At 52.3% G+C, this 22074-nt stretch overlaps 1 long non-coding RNA gene across 1 annotated transcript; it reads left to right on the forward strand.

Moving 5' to 3' along the window:
* The first annotated feature begins 9594 nt into the window (after positions 1-9594).
* Positions 9595-15254, forward strand: LOC129459515 (uncharacterized). The gene is made up of 3 exons (XR_008649996.2): positions 9595-9750; positions 10056-10215; positions 15196-15254. It is a non-coding gene; the product is annotated as an uncharacterized lncRNA (long non-coding RNA).
* Positions 15255-22074: the final 6820 nt, after the last annotated feature.

Consider the following 22074-nt stretch of genomic DNA (forward strand, 5'->3'; position numbering starts at 1 on the left):
CGGCGGCGGGAGGGGGAGGAGGGGGCGGGGCGGGAGCCCGGGAGGCGGTGGCTCGGCCTCCCTGCTCCCGGCTCCCCGCCCGCTGCGACGCGCCCCGGCCCGGCCCCCTCTGGCTCCTTAAAGGGCCCGCGCCGCCTCTCCAGGCCCTGCGCGTCCCCACTCGCGCGCGCACGCCGCCACACACACAGACACGCACGCACACACTTGGGCGCGACGCCGAGTTTCTTTTTGGCAGTTCCCCGAGGAGGAAGGAGGGGGGAAGCGCCTCCCAGCCTGCCCCTCCCTCTTCTCCTGCGGGCCCGCGGGCCCTCCTCCACCTCCCCAGCCCCAGTACCTCCCTGGAATCGCGTTTCAGCTATTAAATTATAACTCTGGAGTGGCCGCTGGATGGGGAGGGGGCGCGCAGGGAGGGCCCTACACGGGGCCTTTTAGGAGCACGCACAGTGGGGCACTTGGGGACGGGAACAGACAGTAGCGCACAGAGCCCTCTCCAGGCAGGAACACGCTGGGCCTCCCCATATCCGAGACCCAGCCTGGGCGAACACACTGCAGACTCACCACCCACCACGGACCGGAGATGTCAGATCTCACACAGACAAATACTGGGACACCCACGCGAGTTCACAGCACCCCGGAGGACACAGCCGCTAGAATGCCAGTTTCCTGAGGGCAGAGATTTCTATTTTGTTCACTGCCCTATCGCAGTAGGGACTCACGAATGTGGTGTTGAGTGAAGTCCCACTTGGGGACATTCAGGGACACAAATGCGGAGACAATGCAACGAGCCTGCCCCCCCCGCCCCCTCCCCACACACACAGACACACACATTCCAGAGCGTGACCCTGGGAGCCACACACGCCAGGCCTGCACAAGCACGCAGTCACAGACGGCACATATGTGCTCGCTCCCCCACGCACAAGCAGACACTCTCCGCTCCAGCAGGAACCTGGCCCCGCTGGCCGCCCTGACAACCCAGTGTCCTCATTTACCCCCTCTTCCCACCCCCTCCAGGTTTGCCCTCTCCAACCAGGGGAGATCTCTTTGAACAGCAGAGGGCACTGGGAGCCCCGGGCCTGGAGCCTCCCTCGGTCCCTCCCTCTTCTGCTTTCTCCTAAGATGTTGGAGAGTTTGAATTTTTTTTTTTTTTTTCAGTTCAACTTTCCTTTTTTGGAGTGACGTCTCAGCAGATTCAGTTCTGCCATCTGGCAACATCTGAGAACCCCCAGGGAGAGCGGGGAATGGCTGCGGTGGGGAGGCAGCCGCGTGGTTTCCAGAGGCCGGCGCGCCTCCCGCCTCCGCCAGGATGCTGGGGTTGCCGGGCTCCCCTGCAGCCAGGTCCCTCTCTGTCCCCTCGGGCTTTTAGTTGTGGGCTTTTGGGGGGCTGGCGGGAGCCTCTGGGGCTGACAATGTCTGGCAAAAGGGAAGTGGGTGTGGAGGGGAGCAGTTTGCAGACTGAAACAGGAGGGGTCATAGGTCAATGCCCCCCCCCACCTCCTTGTTTTGGCCCCACCAGCTCCAGTTCTGCCCAGCCAGTCGGTCCGAATCCACAGGCAAAAAGCTGGAGCCGCAGAAGGAAGACCTGACTCCCCACCTCCCCCACCAAGGGTCTTGGAGAGGGAAGCGGGGCGGGGGAGCTCCTCTGGCAGCCCTCCTCTGTCACCAGAAAACCCTCTGGGAATTTGCATTTCTATGAGATTCAGCTCTATTGGAAGCTGCAGGAGGGACATTTGGGGTGTCTTCAGGGGTTCTCCCAGCTTCTGCCCTCAAGGGCTCCCTGCAGGCTTAGAAGCAGGGAGAGCAGGGGGTCTGTCAGCTTTGTAATGTCCCAAGCGTCACCTAGAAACCGCTCACAGGAAGCCTTATCAACTCAAGCGCCAATGGCCTCTGGCCCGACCACGTCACAGATGGCAAGACTGAGGCCAGGAGAAGGGCGGCGTTTCTCCCGAAAGGGATTGGCCCTTTCCTGTCTGCTCCTGTTTCCTGGCTGAGTTGGGTTATTAATCTCACCCTCCCAGACCGCGGGGAGCAACACCAGCACTGAGTGAGCACTTACCCTGGGGGAAGCGAGGGTCCTGGTCACAAGTAGGGAAACAGGCCTGGAGAGATGAAGAACCCGACTTGCCAGCCTCCAGCAGCAGCCCTTGATTCCAAATCAGTGCTGGGAATCTGGACTCTGGGGAGGTCTCAGCTGAGCCCGGCCCCTTCCCCCAATCACAGACTGGCACCCTAGTTTGCTACTCTGTTTCTGCTGGGCTCTGAGTGACAGTCCATGAGCAACAAATGGGAACAGTAGCTTTAAAAAACGGCCAAAGAACACTGCACACAAACAGCCTTGGGGGAGGGGGCCCTGGACTGTGAGTTAGTAACAGCTCAGAGCTTCCCAAACATCTCAATTGCCTTTGTGAGGGAAAGACTTTCAACATCCCCATTTTACAGGAAGGGAGACCGAGGCTGAGTTAGGAAGTCACCAGGGACACTGGGAAGCATGTTGTATGTGTCCCAGGCCAGGCTGCAGCTGGCTGGAGCATGCTGTGTACATCCAGGGGACTCCCGTCCAGTTGGCGCCAAATTCTGCCCCTTGGGCTTTGTCTCTACCATCTCCGGTCCAATCATTCAACCATTCCTTCCTAAAGCCTCCCTCCAATCATTCAACCATTCCTTCCTAAAGCCTCCCTCCAATCATTCAACCATTCCTTTCTAAGTACTTGGCAAAATAGTCCAGCTTATCCCCACCTCAACACCTTTGCACTTGCTGTTCCGTCTGCCTGAGACTGTCATCTTCTATCTTCAGGTCCCAGCTCCTTAGAGAGTCCCTTGCAGCAGGGCACAGTGGCTCATGCCTGTAATCTCAGCACTTTGGGAGGCCGAGGCGGGTGGATCACCTGAGGTTGGGAGTTCGAGACCAGCTTGACCAACATGGAGAAACCCTGTCTCTACTAAAAATACAAAATTAGCCAGGTGTGGTGGCACATGCCTGTAATCCCAGCTACTCGGGAGGCTGAGGCAGGAGAATCGCTTGAACCCAGGAGGCAGAGGTTGCAGTGAGCTGAGATCATGCCATTGCACTCCAGCCTGGGCAAAAAGAGCGAAACTCCGTCTCAAAAAAATAAATAAATAAATAAATAAATAAATAAATAAATAAATAAAGAGAGTCCCTCGCTGACCCTGTATCTAAAGAAACCGCCAAGGCCTTCACTAACTCAACATCCTATTCATTTTTGTCACCATTTATCACCACCTGAAATTATCCTGGGCATTTGCCACTGATATATATTGTCTTTGGTCACCAGAATGTCAGTTCCATGAGAGCAAAGACCTATCTGGCCAGCTCACTGCTGTATCCTCAGCACATAGTGGGCACTCAATTAAAACGTGTTGTGAGTGAATGAACACGTGAATGAATTGAATGCATCAACAGAGGGGGAAGGAGGCAGGTGTTGACCCTGGAAAATCTAGAAACAAGTAGGAACGGCTGATCCTACATCTGTGTTTTCCAGCACTTGCTCCTTGGGCATATTTTAAGATCAAGCCTTTACCTTTCCACTGGTCCCAACCTCTGGGTAGATGGGACTCCCAGGAGCTTGAGGTTGCAGTGAGCTGTGATCACACCATTGCACTCCAGCCTGGATGACAGAGCAAGACCCTGTCTCTAAAATATGTTTTATTTGGGCCAGGCGCAGTGGCTCATGGCTGTAATCCCAGCACTTTGGGAGGCCGAGGCGGGCGAATCACCTGAGGTCAGGAGTTTGAGACCAGCCTGGCCAACATGGTGAAACCTCATCTCTACTAAAAATACAAAAATTGGCCGGGTGTGGTGATGCATGCCTGTAATCCCAGCTACTCGGGAGGCTGAGGCAGGAGAATTGCTTGAACCCTGGAGGCGGAGGTTGCTGTGAGCCGAGATCATGCCACTGCACTCCAGCCTGGGCAACAGAGTGAGACTCCTTCAAAAAAACAAACAAAAAAAAGTTTTATTTGTTAGCCTGACACCCAGGAGATGCCCGTTCAGGCTAATCAAGTTCACATGGTCAACCATGGTATCGGATCAAATTCCAGCCACTCCTGGAAAAAATTCCCCACCTTCAAGGAGGGCCTGGAGGAACAAGGCATCTATAGGGTGAGGACTCATGCTGGGGGACATGGTGCCCTGAGCAGCTTTGACCCTGGCTACCCCGAGAGCCCTGGACTGGCCACTGGATCACACCAAGGGGCCTATGTCACACCATCTATCAGTAACAACCCAACAGACACCCAAGTGAGCACCCCTGGGGCCAAGCCTCACACGCACACCTAGAACTGTGTCCATGTAGAAAAAGGTTATCTATGTTTTTCTTACTTTTGATGTGCTTTAGTTGCAAACTGGGCGGATCACCTGAGGTCAGAGTTCGAGCCCAGCCTGGCCAACATGGTGAAAACTTGTCTCTACTAAAAATACAAAAATTACCCGGGCATGGTGGTGCATGCCTGTAATCCCAGCTACTCGAGGCTAAGGCAGGAGAATGGCTTGAACCCAGGAGGCGGAGCTTGCGGTGAGCCAAGATCGTGCTACTGCACTCCAGCCTGGGCGACGAGTGAGACTCCATCTCAAAAAAAGAAGAAAAGAAAAGCCCACAGGGCCTGGCAGAACAGCCAGCCCAGAACTGGAGGAGAGGGTGAGATACGCCCGGGCAGGGCCCTCGGCACACCCTGCACCTGTCCCAAGGCGTTTTTATCTTATTTTTTAGAGACAGGGTCTCGCTCTGTCACCCACACTGGAGTGCAATGGTGTGATCACAGTTCACTGCAACCTTGAGCTCCTGGGCTCAAGTGATTCTCCTGCCTTGGCCTCCCAGAGTGTTGGGATTAGGCTCAGCCACCCTTCTTTAAAACACAAGAGCCACGGCCGGACGTGGTGGCTCACGCCTGTAATCCCAGCACTTTGGGAGTCCGAGGTGGGCGGATCACGAGGTCAGGAGATAGAAACCATCCTGGCTAACACGGTGAAATCCCGTCTCTACTAAAAATACAAAAAATTAGCCAGGTGTGGTGGCAGACGCCTGTAGTCCCAGCTACTTGGGAGGCTGAGGCAGGAGAATGGCGTGAACCTGGGAGGCGGAGCTTGCAGTGAGCCGAGATCGCGCCACTGCACTCCAGCCTGGGTGACAGAGCGAGACTCTGTCTCAAAAAAAAAAAAAAAAAAAAAAACACACAAAAGCCAGCAAACGAAATACTAAATGCCTCTGCAGGGAAGAGGGTGGACGATCACCTGGAGCAGGCCTGTTTGTGACCCCTGCAAAGCATTAGTTCCCCAAGCCAGTTTTCCACTCAGCTGTGGGTGGTTCCCACCCAACATGAAAGGATCAGTAGGGTTGGGAAGTCAGAACCTTCCTCAATGGTAAAGGGACCCTCTTCCAAAAATGTAGGCAAGAAGGTGCACTGAAGGCCCTGACTTCACCACAGTGCAATACATCAATGGAGCAAAATTGCCACCTCAAGAGCCCTGGGCTGGCTGTCACGGAGCACAGGCAAGAGGCCTGTGTCACACTGTCAGCGACAACCCAAAAGACACCCAAATGAAGAGCGTTCCTGGGGCCAAGCTATGCAGGAGGAGGAGAAGCCTGGTTTCAGTGACGGCATCACGGTTTTTTGTTTTTTTGCTTTTTGTTTTTTGTTTTTGAGATGGAGTCTCGCTCTGTCACCCAGGCTGGAGTGCAGTGGCGCAATCTCGGCTCACCGCAACCTCTGCCTCCCGGGTTCAAGCGATTCCTCTGCCTCAGCCTCCCCGGTAGCTGGGACTACAGGCCTGTGCCACCACACCTGGCTAATTTTTGTATTTTTAGTAGAGATGGGGTTTCACTATGTTGGCCAGGCTGGTCTCAAACTCCTGACCTCAGGTGATCTACCCACCTCGGCCTCCCAAAGTGCTGAGATTACAGGCATGCGCCACAGTGTCTGGCCCACAGTTTTATTCAATATGTAGTTATTAAGCACCTACTGTTGCTGGGCATGGTGGGATTAAGCAGTGAAGGAGACCACCCTTCGTAGCCACAGGTAGTTGGCGCTCGAAAAAGTAAGTTATCATCAACCTCATGTGCTAAGCAAAGACCCTCCCTGGACATAAAGAATCAGGCCTTGAAGTCAGCCCTTTAAAGGCTAAGAAAACAAGAAAAACACGCAGGCATTCAAAGCAAAGTGAGAGTTCACTTTGGGGGATTGGCAGGGGACAGGATCTCTTGGCCCTGCACAGAGGCCCTTCTGATCTCACAGTCCTGCAGAAACCTCACTGAGGATGTCACTCAGAGTCCCCAGCCAGCCCCCACTCACCTTGCTGCAAGAAACTGCAATGTCACCCCCAGCTTCCTCTGCTCCTTTAGTTAAGACACTGTTTACGTTTCAGAAAGATTGGAGCTGGGAACAAACTCAGGCCCCCCTCTGATAGGCGTGATGATCTCTGAAGACCAACAGCTTGCTTTCTCCCAGGGGTTCCCCCTCGTTTCTGGGATGTTGTCCCACCAGGGCATCTGCTTGAGTCTTTGCTGTCAGGCACCGTGGGTGGGAGCACAGGAGGGCCCCATCAAGGGGAGCGATCCAGCGAGGATGACATGGTCCCTGCAGTCTTGCTCTCCTGAATGGCCGTGGTGGGGCTGGCTAGGTGGAGCCTGCCATCTCTCCAATGGGACAGCCAGCAGCTGTGAACAAGCCTGAGAACAAGCTGTACCTTCTGTTTCCGTGGGGGCAGACCTCCCAGATACATTGTTTAGCGCAAAAGCACGTGCAGTGCTGGGTGTGCAGTGTGGTACCTTTTGTGCAGAAAAGCGGGGAGGGGTAAGTGTGCTTAGGCTGCCGGGCTATGCATGATACTTTTTTGCATATATTAATGTGGTACAGGTGCAATGTTGCTACATTGTTATATTGCACTGTGGTGAAGGCAAGGCGTTAGGATGCACCCATCACGGGAGCCATGCACCTTGTGTCCACCAAGCAACCTCCTGCCATCTAACCCCCCCCCATGTCGCCACACCTCTCAGTCTCCAATTCCATCATTCCACACTCTGCTTCCATGTGTACACATTATTTAGCTCCCACTTGTAAGTGAAAACATGCAGTATTTGTTTTGTGTTTTTTGTTTTTGAGACAGAATCTCGCTCTGTCATTCAGGCTGGAGTTCAGTGGCATGATCTTGGTTCACTGCAACCTCCACCTCCCAGGTTCAAGTGATTCTCCTGCCTCAGCCTCCCGAGTAGCTGGGACACCACCATGCCCAGCTAATTTTTGTATTTTCAGTAGAGACAGGTTTCACCATGTTGGCCAGGCTGGTCTCGAACTCCTGGCCTCGACCAATCTGCCCACCTTGGCCTCCCAAAGTGCCTGGGATTCCAGGCACGGCCCATTGTGCCCGGCCAGTATTTGTCTTTCTGTGCCTGAGTCGTTTCACTTAGGATAATGGACTCCAGTTCTATCCACATTGCTGCAAAAGACAGGATTTCATTCTTTCTTATAACTAAATAGTGTTCCATGGTGTATAGGTACCACACTTTCTTTATTCAGTCCTTCATTGATGGACACTTAGATTGATACCATATCTTATATGCATGAAGACTTCTGCAAGGAGATTAATTCCTTGTGTGCGAGGCACCACACTAGGTGTGTGAGATATAGCAGTGAATGAGATAGGCAGTCTCTGCCTCCATGGAGCTGACATTCTAAAGAGATGGATGCATAATTAAAACTCAGTAAATATATCATTCCCTGGACTAGAAGGTGGTAAGTGCTTGGTGAGAAATAAATCCAGAAAGGAAGGCCGGGCGCGGTGACTCACTCCTGGAACCCCAGCACCTTGGGAGGCCGAGGCGGGTGGATCACCTGAGGTCAGGAGTTCCAGACCAGCCCGGCCAACATGGTGAAACCACCTCTGTACCAAAAATACAAAAATTAGCTGGGCATGGTAGTAGGTGCCTGAAATCCCAGCTACTTGGGAGGCTGAGGAAGGAGAATCGCTTCAACCTGGGAGGCAGTGGTTGCAGTGAGCCACGATCGCACCACTGCACTCCAGCCTGGGTGACAGAGCGAGACTCAGTCTCAAAAAGATAATGAATAAATCAGGAAAGGAAGGTAGTATGTACAGGTGTGGGAGGTCAGGGAAGTAACGGGGAGAAAGCGCAACAGGCAGAGGGAGCCGCCAGTGCAAAGGCCCTGAGGTGGGAATGTGCCTGGTGTATTCCAGGAACAGCAAAGAGGCCCGTGTGAGAACAGTGGATGGAGTGGGCAGTTCAGGGAGGGACACATGGCAAGAGCCAGGGAGAGGTTAGGCAGGACAAAGGACAAATTGACAGCACAGGTTGCCTCTGGGTGGGGGCTGGGGGAGGATGTGACAAGGGCAGGTGCAGGGGATGCCCTGGGAAATGGGGATTGAGGCAGAGGGTCACTTGCTCTGACCATGTCCTGTGTGAAATGTTTACAAATGGAAAATGCTTTCTTGCTTTGTTTTTCAGCTTGGACATCTGGTTTTGAACATCCCTGCATGCACTTCTGGAGTCTTTCGAGATTCAAGGAGGTCTCCTTTCCAGCATCTTTGCCCCACATTTGCTCCTTCTCAGCCTCCCTGAGAATGTTAGGAATTAGCCCCTGGGTGGCCTCACCCCCTGCTTGGGCCTGGAAAGCCAACCCCTGCCCCATCCCTTCTTCCCAGGGCATAGACGTGCACGGACGCACACACAGATGGTGAAAGATTCTGCACTGCAGCGGTGACTGTTGCTGCATCCAACTCTAAAGCAGCCCTGGCCCAAACCACCCTGCTCAGACCCGGGCCAAGGGGAGATCAGACCCCAAAGGCCCGTCCACAGCAGGTGAGACCTACGGTCTTAGAACTGAGCTTGTGTGTCCCTCCTGGGTTCCCTCTGGCTTCTGCCTGACCGAGCCAGTCATACTGGATCTCTCATTTTAAAAATGAATGGTGCTGGTCTCCCTGACTCAGAAGGGTCCTCCAGGCCTCTCTGGTGCCTGCCAGAATTATTGTAAGCCCAGCATTGCACGTGAAAAGTTGACAGGGCTCTAAAATCCCAGGGGGAAGTTCCCTCTAGCAAGTTAAAACGGAAAGGATCCAGAGATTCAAATCTGACAGATCTGGGTTCACCTCCAAACTCGGCTATCTCATTGAGTCACTCAACAAACATGTTTTCTATTGGTCCTGGGGTCCCACAGTGAACGAGACTCAACACGGAGGCAGCTCTCTGGAGGGCAGAGTGGGAGATGCCTGGCTGGGCCTGCTGCATGTGTCTCCCACTCCTCCTGGTCCATCTTCCTGAACAGCAGAAGCCAACAACCATGTTTCCAGGATCCCTTGCAGCTAGGGCTCTGTATGGATTCTGGGTCCAGCAACCCATTTATCACACTCAAATTCAGGACCAAGTCCATGGGGTGGAGAGAGGGTCTGCAGCAGCCACTGGGCCGGGTGGACTGCAGCAGGGGGGCAGACACTGTGGGGACAGAGTCTCATTTGGAGGGTGCCTTCCCACCTGGGGTGGGGCAGCAGCTCCCTGGTAGCCCAGGCCTGTGACATCACTGAGCATCCTGCCAGGAGGCTCCACCTCAACTGCTCAGGCCCCGTAGCACCCTGCGGGAAGCCCTCCAAACACCCAGGGCAGACCCTCTTCCCTGCAAGATTGAGGGAGTCAAGAATCACACAAGCAAAGGAAGGAAGCATCATCAAGGCTGGTGATGGGGGCCCAAAAGGATAGGGGCCAGGAGTGCCGGAGGGCATGGGGAGGACAGGTTTGAGATTAGGTGATCCAGGACGGTCTCCCTGAAGAGGTGACATTTAAGACGGAGGCGGCCGGGGATGAGGGAACAGCATTCTAGGTGGGAGAAACAGCAGATACAAAGGCCACACCATGGGAAGTGACTCGATGTGTCTGAAGAATGGATAGAACACCGGTGTGGCTGGAGCGTGAGGAGGGGCAAGTCACTTGATCTCTTTGAGCCTCAGTTTTCCTCATCTGTAAAATGGGGCTGGACTCCCTCCTTGGCCGAAAGCACAAGAAATCAAATTAATGTGCAATGGCGTGCTGTTGTTTCAGGTGGTCTTGAGAGGAGAGTAAAGCAGAGGGTGGCTATGGAAGGCCTCTTGGGGGAGGTGACAATGGGGCACAGACCTGAATGAAAGATAGTGCCAGCCACGAGGATGTCCACAGAAAGGACATTTGGGGCAGGGGGCATGGCAATTGCAAAGGCCCTCAGGTAGGATGCACGAGCTCCGCAAACACGCATGTCCTCGCAAGCTGCAACACGGAGACCACCCTTCCCCTGCAAGCACAGGGAGACCCTGATGGGTTTCAGCAGGACCGTGGTCAGGTCTGGGGCGTGTTTCCGAATGGGGATCCCTGAGAGGCAGGGAGGCTGGGTGGGAGGTCTTGTGGCAATGAGAAATGACGAGTGCCAAGGCTGGGGCACTGCAGGGGGTGGAGGAAATGGGCGCTGTGGAGGGTCAGCAGGTGAGATGTAGGGAATCCAGTGCCCCAGGCCCCAGGAGGAGACGCCTGCAGGGGCTGGGCCGAGACAAGCCTGGGCAGGGAAAAGGGAAGGGAACCCATTTGTGCCTGTAAACCAATTTGCTCCGGCAGCACTGTGGAAGAAAAATTCCACGCATGTCCCCGCGAGCCCTTCGAAGCTCTTTGTGGAAAGGCACACACTGTAGCCTTGGAGTGCATCCTGCCTCTGGGGGCCAAGTCAAGCCAATGAAGGGTGCGCGATGCAGGTGGATCAGGCCTGGGAGGCTCCAACGCGGCCTCTCCAAAGCCACCCATCCCGTGATCTTTCCTACCTTCCCCATACCTCAGTTTCCTTTCTGTTATATGGGTGTCCTGTGAGCCCCTTCCTCACAGGATGGCTGTTAGAATTAAATGGGATCCTGGGTGTAAAGCCTTAGCACAGTGCCAGGCCATATAGATGTCAGCCGCAAGGGGAGGTATGGGCATGGGCAGGGAGAAACCCGGGAAGACTTCCTGGCAAAGGCAGAACTGGTACTGAGACTGGCTAATCACTGCAAAGGCTGCCTGGGCTATTCCAACCTGCCCAGTTCATGCTCAGACTTCTGAAATCTGCAAGAACCTTTGGAAGGAGACACGATTATCAGCCCCATGGTATTACTCTCCTGTTGCTGCTGTAATGAATTAAGCCAAACGTGGTGGCTGAAAACACTACAGATTCATTACCTTACAGTTCTGGAGGTCAGCAGTCTGAAGTGGCTCCTGGAGAGATAGAATCAAGGTGCCAGCAGGGCTGTGTTCCTCTTGGAGGATCTGAGGGAGAAATCTATTTCCTCACCTTTTCCAGCTGCCAGAGGCTGGTGGCCTCGCCTCACTCCAATCTCTTCTTCCATCGCTGCATCTCCTCCCCAACCCTGACCTCCTGACTCCCTCTCACAAGGAAGCTTGTGATTACACTGGGCCCACCCAGATAATCCAGGATCATCTCCCATCTCAAAATCCTTTACTTAATCACATCTGCAAAGCCCCTTTGCCATGTAAGGTAGCAGATTCACAGATTCTAGGGATTAGGATGGCTATTATTCCACCCAGCAGATCCGTCTCATGCATAAGAAAACAAAGGTGAGAAGCCAGAGAGAAAGCTTGAGACCACCTGACTCAAGAAGGGAGCACTGGCTTCGAACCCAGTCTGTCCAACTTCAAAGCCTTCAGTTGCCATCATTTCAGGATTCTCACTTTTCCCATGCGTATTGTCTGAACCCGCATTTGGGGGCTCCAGCCACTGCCTCATCAGTTCATCTTAATTGAGCACCTATTTTGTACCAGGTAATGTTCCAGGCACCAGGGATACAGTGGCCACCAAGCCAGGAGAACTTCCCTGTCTGCACCACGCTCATAGTCACTCAATCACATCCATTATGAGGCAAGTCACAGAAACCTCAGCTCAAATCAACTTAAGCAATGAGGTCATTTATCATTTCACATAGCAAGAAATTAGGAGGAAGGGTGGTTCTGGGTTTGGTTAGATTGAGTGCCATTGTCAGGGATCTCCTGGTTCTTTCCATCTTTCTGGTTTCCTCCCCTCAGATTGGTTCTCATCCCAAATTTCCTCATGACCACAAAATAGCTGCCACTGCTCCAGCTAATATATCCAGGCACAACATTCAGTGCATGAAGAACAAGAGCCCTTTCCCCAAAGCCCACTGCAGCCCTTTACTCGTATCTCATTGGCCAGAATTGGGTCCCATGCCCACAGCTTGACTAGTCTCTGGCAAAGGAAACACAATCACATCAATGGCCTGGGACCAATCTGGATATTCCCCTAGAGCTAAAGATGTGTCCCACTTTCCTGAGTCCCCTGGAGAGGCACAGGCCTTTCACTGAAATCAGGGTTCCCACAGCAAGAAAGAAGGGAATAATTGCTTGGGCAGTAAATGGCCTGGGTTCAAATCCTAGCTCTGCCATATTCCCTATGAGTAGCTCTCTGGGCTTCAGTTTCCTTATCTGTAAAATGCGTACAGTAGCAGGACCTGGTTCATGAGGTTGTGGTGCGAATAAAATGAGTCAATGTGTGCAAAGCCCAGTGTGAGCAAAGCCCAGCTGTCAACAAAGCTCAGCTGTCATTATCTTTCTTAGGATCTTTCTCTGAGGGCAGGGCCCACAGTATGAATTCTCCTTCCATTGCCTGGACTGTAGAAGACTTTCGGTAGTTTCCCTCCACACCAAAAGGAAAATCTGCTCACAATGACCGCATTCCAAGAACTCCACCCTAAAGGCTGGTTGGGGGAGGACTCAAGTGAGCGCTCTGCTCAGTGTCAATGGGGAGTTCCCATAGGTGGCCCAGGAAGGATGTGCCGGGAACAACAATAGTTTGGAAGTGCTCACTACGAGTTGGTGCTGGGCTAAGTGCTTGACACAAGGAACCTCTCTCAGCCCTGTCCTGTCAGCTGCCATCAACAGTGAGGAAACAGAGACTCAGAAAAATACAGCAGCGTGGCCCGGGTTACCCAGAGCAGGAGTGGAGGAAGCAAATACGATCTGAACCCAGGTCTGGTGGGCCCCAAGGTTCAGCTCATGGATGGGTTCACGCACCCCACATGAGGATTTAAACATCAGGCTACAGGCTGGGCGCGGTGGCTCACGCTTGTAATCCCAGCACTTTGGGAGGCCGAGGTGGGCGGATCACGAGGTCAGGAGATCGAGACCATCCTGGCTAACACGGTGAAACCCTGCCTGTAGTCCCAGCTACTCGGAGAGGCTGAGGCAGGAGAATGGCGTGAACCCGGGAGGCGGAGCTTGCAGTGAGCCGAGATTGCGCCACTGCACTCCAGCCTGGGCGACAGAGCGAGACTCCGTCTCAAAAAAAATAAAAATAAAAAAAAAAAGTCAGGCTATAGTAGGTGAACATATGTGGCCTCTCCCACATACCGATGGCCAAGAAGCACACAAAAAGCTGTCCAGCTGCATTAGTTATTACAGAAATGCGAATCAAAACCTCAATGAGATAGCACTTCATGCCCACTAGGGTGGCTTTAATTCTTTTTATCTATTTATTTGAGAATGAGTCTCTATCTGTCGCCAGGTTGGAGTGCAGTGGTGCGATCTCGGCTCACTGCAACCTCTGCCTCCCAGGTTCAAGAGAGTCTTCTGCCTCAGCCTCCCGAGTAGCTGGGACTACAGGCATGTGCCACCACGCCCAGCTAATTTTTGTATTTTTAGTAGAGACGGGGTTTCACCATGTTGGCCAGGATGGTCTCAATCTCTTGACCTTGTGATCTGCCCACCTTAGCCTCCCAAAGTGCTGGGGTTACAGCCATGAGCCGCCGCACCCAGCTTAATTCTTTTTAAAAGGGAAAATAACGAGTGTTGGTGAAGATGTGGAGAAACGGGAAGCTTTGTGCATTTCTGGTGGGATTGTAAAACGGCACGGCCACTGTGGGAATAAGTGTGGCTGCTCTTTGAAAATTGAAATATAGAATCACCGTATCCGGGAATTCCACTCCTCCTGGGTATATATCCAAGAGAACTGATAACAGGGCCTCAAACAGTTACTCATTCCTCAAGGATCATGGCAGCATTATTCACCATGGCAGAAGGGAAATGTCCGTGGAGGAATGAATGGACACACAGATTGAAGTCCAGCCACACAATGGGATATGATTCAGCCACAAAAAGGAATGCAACACTGACCCATGCTACGACACACATGATCCTCAAAAACATGATGAGTGAAAGAAGCCAAACACAAAGGCCACACCCCGCATGATTCTGTGTACATGAAATGTGCAGAATAGGTGAACCCATAGAGACAGAAAGGAGATTCACGGCTACCAGCGGCTGGGGATGAGGGAGTGACTGTTCATGGGCATGAGGGCATTTTGGGGAAGTGACAATGTTCTGGAACTAGATAGCGGTGGTGTTTATGTGGCATCATGAAGGTACCTAACGTCAGTGAACGGAATACTTTAAAATGGTAAAATGGTTGATTTTATATTATGTATGTTTACCACAATTTAGAAGGAAGGAAGGAAGGAAGGGGAAGGAGGTAGGAGGGAGGGAAAGAGGGAAGGACGAAGGAGGGAGGGAGGGAGGAAGGAAGGAGAAGGGAAGGGAAGGGAAAGTAGAAGGAGGTAGGCAGGAGGGAGAGAGGGAGGGAGGAAGGAGGGAGGGAGGAGGGAAGGAAGGGAAGGAAGGGAAGGAAGGGAAGGGAAGGGAGGGAAGGGGAGGGGGGAGAGGAGGGGAGGGGAAGGGAGTGGAAGGGAGGGGAAGGGAGGGGAAGGGAAGGGAAGGGAAGGGAGGGGAGGGGAGGGGAGGGGAGGGGAGGGGAGGGGAGGGGAGGGGAGGGGAGGGGAGGGAAAGGAAAGTAGAAGGAGGTAGGAGGGAGGGAGGAAGGAAAGAGGCTTCTCTTGCAGAAATCAGGATCTGGCCACGCTGGGTCTTTCTCTGATCACAGCAGCCCCTGCCCAGCATTCCTGGCCCCAGTAAGCTTCTGGCGTTTCTAAAGGTGGCAGGAGACTGGGCAGCCGGCATAGCAGGAGGGAACATCGCACTCTGCCTTCCCCATCCCAAGCCCCCTGGCCTGGCCCTGCCCACAGGGTAAAGAGGGAAGTTCCAGGCTGGTGCTGCTGCTGCTGTGGCTGCCATCCCTTCTCCCTAAGCCTGGGCCCCAGGCCCTGGGCACAGCTCCCTTCCTCACTCTGCCAGGGTCCATAACTTCCTTCCGTCCTTTCAGGATTTTGCAGGAAGTGGAAGAGGCATGTAGAAGGTGCCAGAGGACAGACAGGAAGCCAAGTGAGTCTCCCTCAGGGACAGGGGAGAGAGACTGCCCCAAAGGCTAAATGGGGAGGGGTGACCGAGGCCTGATGTGGATCCTGCCCTGGGGAGCTGCTGTGGGGGCCTGGGGTTCCTGCTGCGCCCGCCCGGCTTGGATGAATGCGCAGCTGGAGGCGTGAGCTCAGATTTCCCTCCCATCTCCCTGGGCTCCCTCTCATCCTCTGCCTGCTTCTTGGGCATCTTCCCACCCTCGAAAGGTGGCACCCCCAGGGCTCAGGTGCTCTTCCTGACTCCTGTCTGTGCACAGGCGTCCATCTGTGTCTGCATCCCTCCTGGAGCTTAAGTCTCATCATCAAGGGGATGGATGACTTTAGAACCCCAGTTGCAGCCTGAGCTCCTCTCAGGAACTCCAGACTCCAGATCCAACCACAGACAGGCCCACTCGCCTTGTCTGGTCAAACAGGTGATGTGAACTCACCATGACCCAAATCACCTCTGCCCCCTCACGGCCTTCCCTGTCTCAGGGGAGGGCAGCTCCGTCCTTCCTGACAATCAGGCTCAGAACCTGGAGCCGGGGCGTGGGGAGGGGGGATCTCAGGAGGGGGTTCCCGTCACTCCAGGTACGACATGGGCCAGTGGTGGGCCCTGAGAGGGGCTAGGGAAGGCCAGGCCATTGGCGCATCACGGGACGCAGGGACAGGGCAGGAGAGTCCTCGCCAGGATCCAGGCCCCCCTATGAGGCCTCTGTAAGCCATCTTCTCACTTTCTTGGATGCACACAAGTTTTTAATTTTGATGCAGTCCAATTTCCCTATTTCTTCTGTATGGTGATTGTTGATTCTCTTTCGGAAATGAGGGAACTCAGGGTCAGAAAGGCAAAGGGTCTTGGCCGGGCGCGGTGGCTCACGCCTATAATCCCAGCACTTTGGGAGGCCGAGGCAAGCGGATCACGAGGTCAGGAGATGGAGACCATCCTGGCTAACACAGTGAAACCCTGTGTCTACTAAAAAAACAAAAAATTAGCCGGGCGTGGTGGCGGGCACCTGTAGTCCCAGCTACTCGGGAGGCTGAGGCAGGAGAATGGCGTGAACCCGGAGGCGGAGCTTGCAGTGAGCCGAGATAGTGCCACTGCACTCCAGCCTGGGTGAAAGAGCAAGACACCGTCTCAAAAAACAAAAAAAAAGAAAGAAAGAAAGGCAAAGGGGCTTTTTTTCTGGGATCACGAAGCTCAAAAGTGATCCAGTTGGGATTAGAACCCACATTTGTCCGTAAAACCCGAGACACCAGGAGCATCAGTGAAGGTGCTTTGGGCTGTAGGTGACAGGAAAACCCAGCCCACATGGCTTTAGCAATGAGACCTAGCGGCTCCCCATCAGGAATATCAGGGGCACGGGGATTCAGGCTGGCGGACCCAGCAGCTCAGTGACACCATCAAGGACCTAGGTTCTTTCCTCCTTTTTGATCTGCCATCTTCAGTGCTGACCCCACCTGTAGGCCAGGGGGCAAGAGGGAGGAGCATTTTCTGGAGTCACCTTCAGATAGTGAATCCATGAAATAACAGAGACCCTCCCGGACCGTGGGTGTCCCCAGGAGAAAAGCTTATTCAGATGTCCCGCCCAGAAGATTTTCCCCACATTTTATTGGCCTGAATCGAGTCACATGCCCATGCCTGAACCAATCCCAGCACAGAGAGAATGGCTCACTCTCAGACCAATCAGGGCCCTCTCTGGAGTCCGTGGTGATTCAGGGAGGCTCCCAGCAGGGTGAGAGTGGCCGAAACCCAACCAAATCAGGGTCTCTCTGATTATCCCCTCCTCCAGTCTTTCCAGAAGTGCGACATCCACACTGCTGGTAGCACCTGAGGTGATTGTCAGTGACGAACTTTTTCATAGGTTTTGGATGAATCCTTTTAATAGTCATTAGTTTTTATCATAGTTATTCGGTTGGTGCAAAAGTAATGGCAGCTTTTGCAATTCCTTTTTTTTTTTTTTTTTTTTTGAGACGGAATCTCACTCTGTTACTCAGGCTGGAGTGCAATGGCGAGATCTTGGCTCACTGCAACCTCCATCTCCTGCATTCAAGCAATTCTCCCGCCTCAGCCTCCCACCTTAGCCTTCCGAGTAACTGGAATTACAGGTGCCTGCCACTACGCCCGGGTAAGTTTTGTATTTTTGTAGAGACGGGGTTTCACTGTGTTGGCCAGTCTGGTCTTGAACCCCTGACTTCAGGTAATCTGTCCACCTCAGCCTCTCAAAATGCTGGGATTACAGGCATGAGCCACCGTGCCCGGCCGCAATTACTTTTAATGGCAAAAAACCGCAATTACTTTTGCACCAACCTTAATATTATAATCTTTTATTTGTGGCAAGTGATACTGATTTTTCTTTTTTTCTCTCCCTCCCTCCCTCCCTCCCTCCCTTCCTTCCTTCCTTCCTTTTCTTTCTTTCCTTCTTGACAGGGTTTCATTCTGTCACCCAGGCTGGAGTGCTGTGGTGCCACCATAGTTCACTGCAACCTCGATCTGCTGGGCCCATCATCTTCCTGCCTTAGCCTCCTGAGTAGCTGTGACTACAGATGCACGCCTGCATGCCCGGCTGATTTAAAAACTTTTTTTGTAGAGATAGTGTTGCCCAGGCTATTCTCGAACTCCTGGGCTCAAGTGATCCTCCTGCCTCGGCCTCCCCAAGTGTTAAGATTATAGGCATGAGCCACTGTGCCCAGCCTAATTTATCTTTAATGATAGCTATATAATTTCCTTTTAAAAATAAGTTTAGTGCAAACAAAGATAAATCCTCACTCACTCACTTGGGAGTGTGAAATGGTCGAACCACTTCGGAAAACTATATCTACTATATCTGAACATATGCCCACTCGATGACCTGCCAATTTCAATCCCGTAATGCTAGCACTTTGGAAGGCCGAAGTGGGCACATTGCTTGAGTCCAAGAGCTCGAAAACAGTCTAAACAACATGGCAGACCCCCGTCCCTACAAAAAATACAAAAAAACAGCTGGGCACCTGTAGTCCTAGCTACTCAGGAGGCTGAGGTGAAAGGATCAGTTGAGCCAGGAGGTTGAGGCTGCAGTGAGCCATGATTGTGCCACTGCAATCCAGCAATGACAGAGCAAGACTTTGTCTAAAAACAAACAACAACAACAAAAACCATGGGCAAGGGGGTGGGCACAGGGTTACTCAGAACACTCCAGAATACAGACTCCCCAGATGCCCATCAACATAGATGGATAGGCCGGATTCGGTGGCTCACGCCTGTAATCCCAGTGCTTTGGGAGGCCAAGGCGGGCGTACCACTTGAGGTCAGGAGTTGGAGACCAGCCTGGCCAATATGGAGAAACCCTGTCTCTACTAAAAATACAAAAATTAGCCAGGCATGGCACACACGTGTAAGCCCAGCTACTCGGTGGGGAGGCTGAGGCAGGAGAATCACTTGAACCCTGGAGGCGGAGGTTGAGATAGCACCACTGCACTCCAGCCTGGGTGACAGAGCGAGACTCCATCTCAAAAAAAAATAAATAAATAAAAATAAATAAAATAGATGGATACATAAATTGTGGTTCTTTACACCATGGAATCCTATTCAGCAATGAAAAAGAACAAACAACCTTTGCTATAACAACATGGATGAAAGCAGCCACAAGAGTCTAAACTGTAAGAACCTGTGGATCTAAATCCCAAAGCAGGCAAAACTGATCTGCAGTTAGAAGTCTTGCTGGGCAGGTTAGCTGGGCACGGTGGCTCACACCTGTAATCCCAGCACTTTTTGAGGCCGAAACCAGCAGATCACCTGAGGTCAGGAGTTTGAGACCAGCCTGGCCAACATGGCGAAACCCCGTCTCTACTAAAAATATAAAAATTAGCCAGGTGTGGTAGTGGGCACCTGTAGTCCCAGCTACTCAGGAGACTGAGGCAGGGAGAATTGCTTGAACCTGGGAGGCGGCGGAGGTTGCAGTGAGCGGGGATCCCACCACTGCACTCCACCCTGGGTGACAGAGCAAGACCCAGTCTCAAAAAAAAAAAAAAAAAAATGAAGTCACGCTAGTACTGACCCTTCGGGGTTAGTGACTGAAAAGGGGTCTGGGTTAGGTGATCTTAAGGGGACATCTGGGAATGTTGTGTTTCTTGAATTCAGTCCTGGTCACACAGGTGTGATCGTTTCATGAAAATCCTTTAAGCCATACACTTCAGACCTGTACACTTTTCTGTATGCATACCATACTTTAATAAAAACTGTTTTAAAGTGAAGTGATTTTAAGAAAAATGCTAGCCAAGCAACAGACCTGGCAGTGCACAGGTGTGTGGACATGCAAAGGGGCTTCAGGGTGACTGGAATGGGGATGCTGCCTATCCCGTCATTCTTGTCATGCCTATTTTTGGTGGTTGGAATCGCATGAGCAGCAAACACCTGTTGTTGATTTTGCAGACCTAGAAGAGGCTTGGAGAGTGGGTGCAGCAGAGAGAGCACTGTTTGCTTAGAGATGATTTCATAGAGCGCCGGATGGAAAGAAATCTGTCCTCAGTTGCTGGGGTGGCCTCTTGACACCCCCGCTCTTCGGAACAGCCTGGAGAAGACCCCACCCAGTCTCAGCAAATATGAGGTGTGTCTATCCTGCCACATATCCTGCTCCTCCACCCCAGGAGCAGACATTGCTAATCCATCCCATCACTCTTGTCCATTGATTCCAGATAAAGCCTTTAATTATTTACAACAGAGTGTCAAAGGCAATTGGTGCTGAAGGTTGAAGCTATTACGGTTTTGTTTTGTTTTTTTCTGAGACAGGGTCTCACTCTGTTGTCCAGGCTGGAGTACAGTGGTACCATCTCAACTCACTGAAACCTCTGCCTCCTGGGCTCAAGCAATTCTCCTGGCTCAACCTCCCAAGTAACTGAGACTATGGCATGTGCCACCACCGCTGGCTAATTTTTATGTTTTTAGTAGAGACTGGGTTTTGCTGTGTTGCCCAGGCTGGTTTTGAACTCTTGGACAAGCAATCCTCCCTCCTCGGCCTCCCCAGGTGCTGGGATTACAGGTGTGAGCCACCACACCCGGCAGCAGCTAGTAATTGATGACACTTGCTTTACATTCCAGACCTAGATGTCTTCCCCCGCCTTCATTGGGAGGGTGCTGAGCCACGGGTCCCACCTCTGCCAAAGGCACACCTAGGAGACTCCTCATGTCCAGCTGAGAAGACGGGGCAGCTCCTGTCTGAGACTGCAGCTCCCACTGCCACGTGCTTCCTGGACACCATCTCTCTGACCTTGGTCGCATCTGCCTAGCCTGCAGCTGCCTTCTCTGACCTCCAGCTCTTCCTCTCTTTCTCCCCTCGGTAATACCAAAGTCTCAAGAACACAGCCCTCACTTCTAGACAGAAAGGCCTCACCAGGACCCACCTGTGTGGCCCAGGTGTGACCTCATGTACAAACACATCTCCCAAAATCACCATCTCGTCATCATGGATCCTAGTACTATCCATGAGTTAACTCCCATTTCTGTGTTAATGGGGGGTGCAGCACATTTTGGTGCAGATTCATTGTGGCTTTGGGGTGCCATTTGGGACTCTCCCCCATGCACACTGTATGCCTATCTCATCAAATTAAATTAGGCTTGTTTTGGCCTGGCCAGTGTCCATTCCTTCTTTTCTGGATAATAGCATCTCAGTTTTCCATGGGGAACCTTTCCTCTCCCACATGCTAAATGAAATCATATCTGACATGACGTGTATAGTGGATATGACCCAACCCAGCAGAAACATAGTAACTGGCTCAAGGGTGGGCATAAGATCCAGTTGGGCTGATCAGAGTCGGCCCGGACAACTGAGCTATCAGTCAGGAGGTGGCCCCTTTCTGCTGTTACCAAAGTGATAAGAGGTCATCTAAGAGCTGTTGGGACCATCTTTCCTCCATTTGAGGAAATCCAGCCCTAGAATGAAGCCAACACGAGGAAAAGCAGATCCAACATACAACAGGCTACAGGTTCCCAATGATGTCATTTAAACACCTGGATCCAGCCATGCCTGAAACCATAACTGCCAGACATTTCTACTTAAGACTACTTGAATTGGATTCATTTCCCCTGTCACCAAAAGATGCTTGGTTAATACAAGTTATTAAGATAAGTCTGAGCAGCCTACAAATAGGCAAACAATTATTAGGGGAAATTACCTAAGACATGTGGGATAGGAGTAATATTGCTAGATAATGCAGATGCTAGCAACACAAGGCAAATAATTGAAGAACTGATCACAGTTCCCACTCTAAAGATACTGAAACCACAATCCTACTTCTCTTTCAGGAGGGCAGGGTCCTAAGTGGCCATCTGGTCTACCAGGGTGGTCTCCCCATGAAAACAGGAAATTGACACTAGTTGGCATGGGGTAGTTTAGTGAACCTGTGTTAGCTTCTCGTGATAATCATATTTTCTTCTAAACAGCCACAGGCCATCTGTGTAATGCTCTGTTCCAGAATTCTGCGAAGAACTCCTGCTGTCAGACATACCCCATCTGGGGTTTCCAGAATCCATATCATTTCCCTTTTGGAAAATTGGGGCCCTTGCCCATCTTCAGGCTTTACTTACTTTCCAGCAATTTCTCCTGGGTCCTCTTTCACTGTCTCCTGGCCAACCATGAATTCAATTCTCTCTTTAGAACGTCTCTTCCTCCCGTGGGATTTGAAAGAACATTTGTCCTCGGCAGCAAAGTCAGGGCTTCATCAAAGATGAGTGACTCAGTGCTTTTCCTGCTGTCTGGCCACATGATCCACATGCCCGCAAAGGGGACGTGTCTTGAACAGGTCATGATTTCCCCTGAATTTCTTATGTTATTCTT

Source organism: Symphalangus syndactylus, chromosome 13, assembly GCF_028878055.3.
Source record: "Symphalangus syndactylus isolate Jambi chromosome 13, NHGRI_mSymSyn1-v2.1_pri, whole genome shotgun sequence".
Classification (NCBI taxonomy): Eukaryota; Metazoa; Chordata; class Mammalia; order Primates; family Hylobatidae; genus Symphalangus; species Symphalangus syndactylus.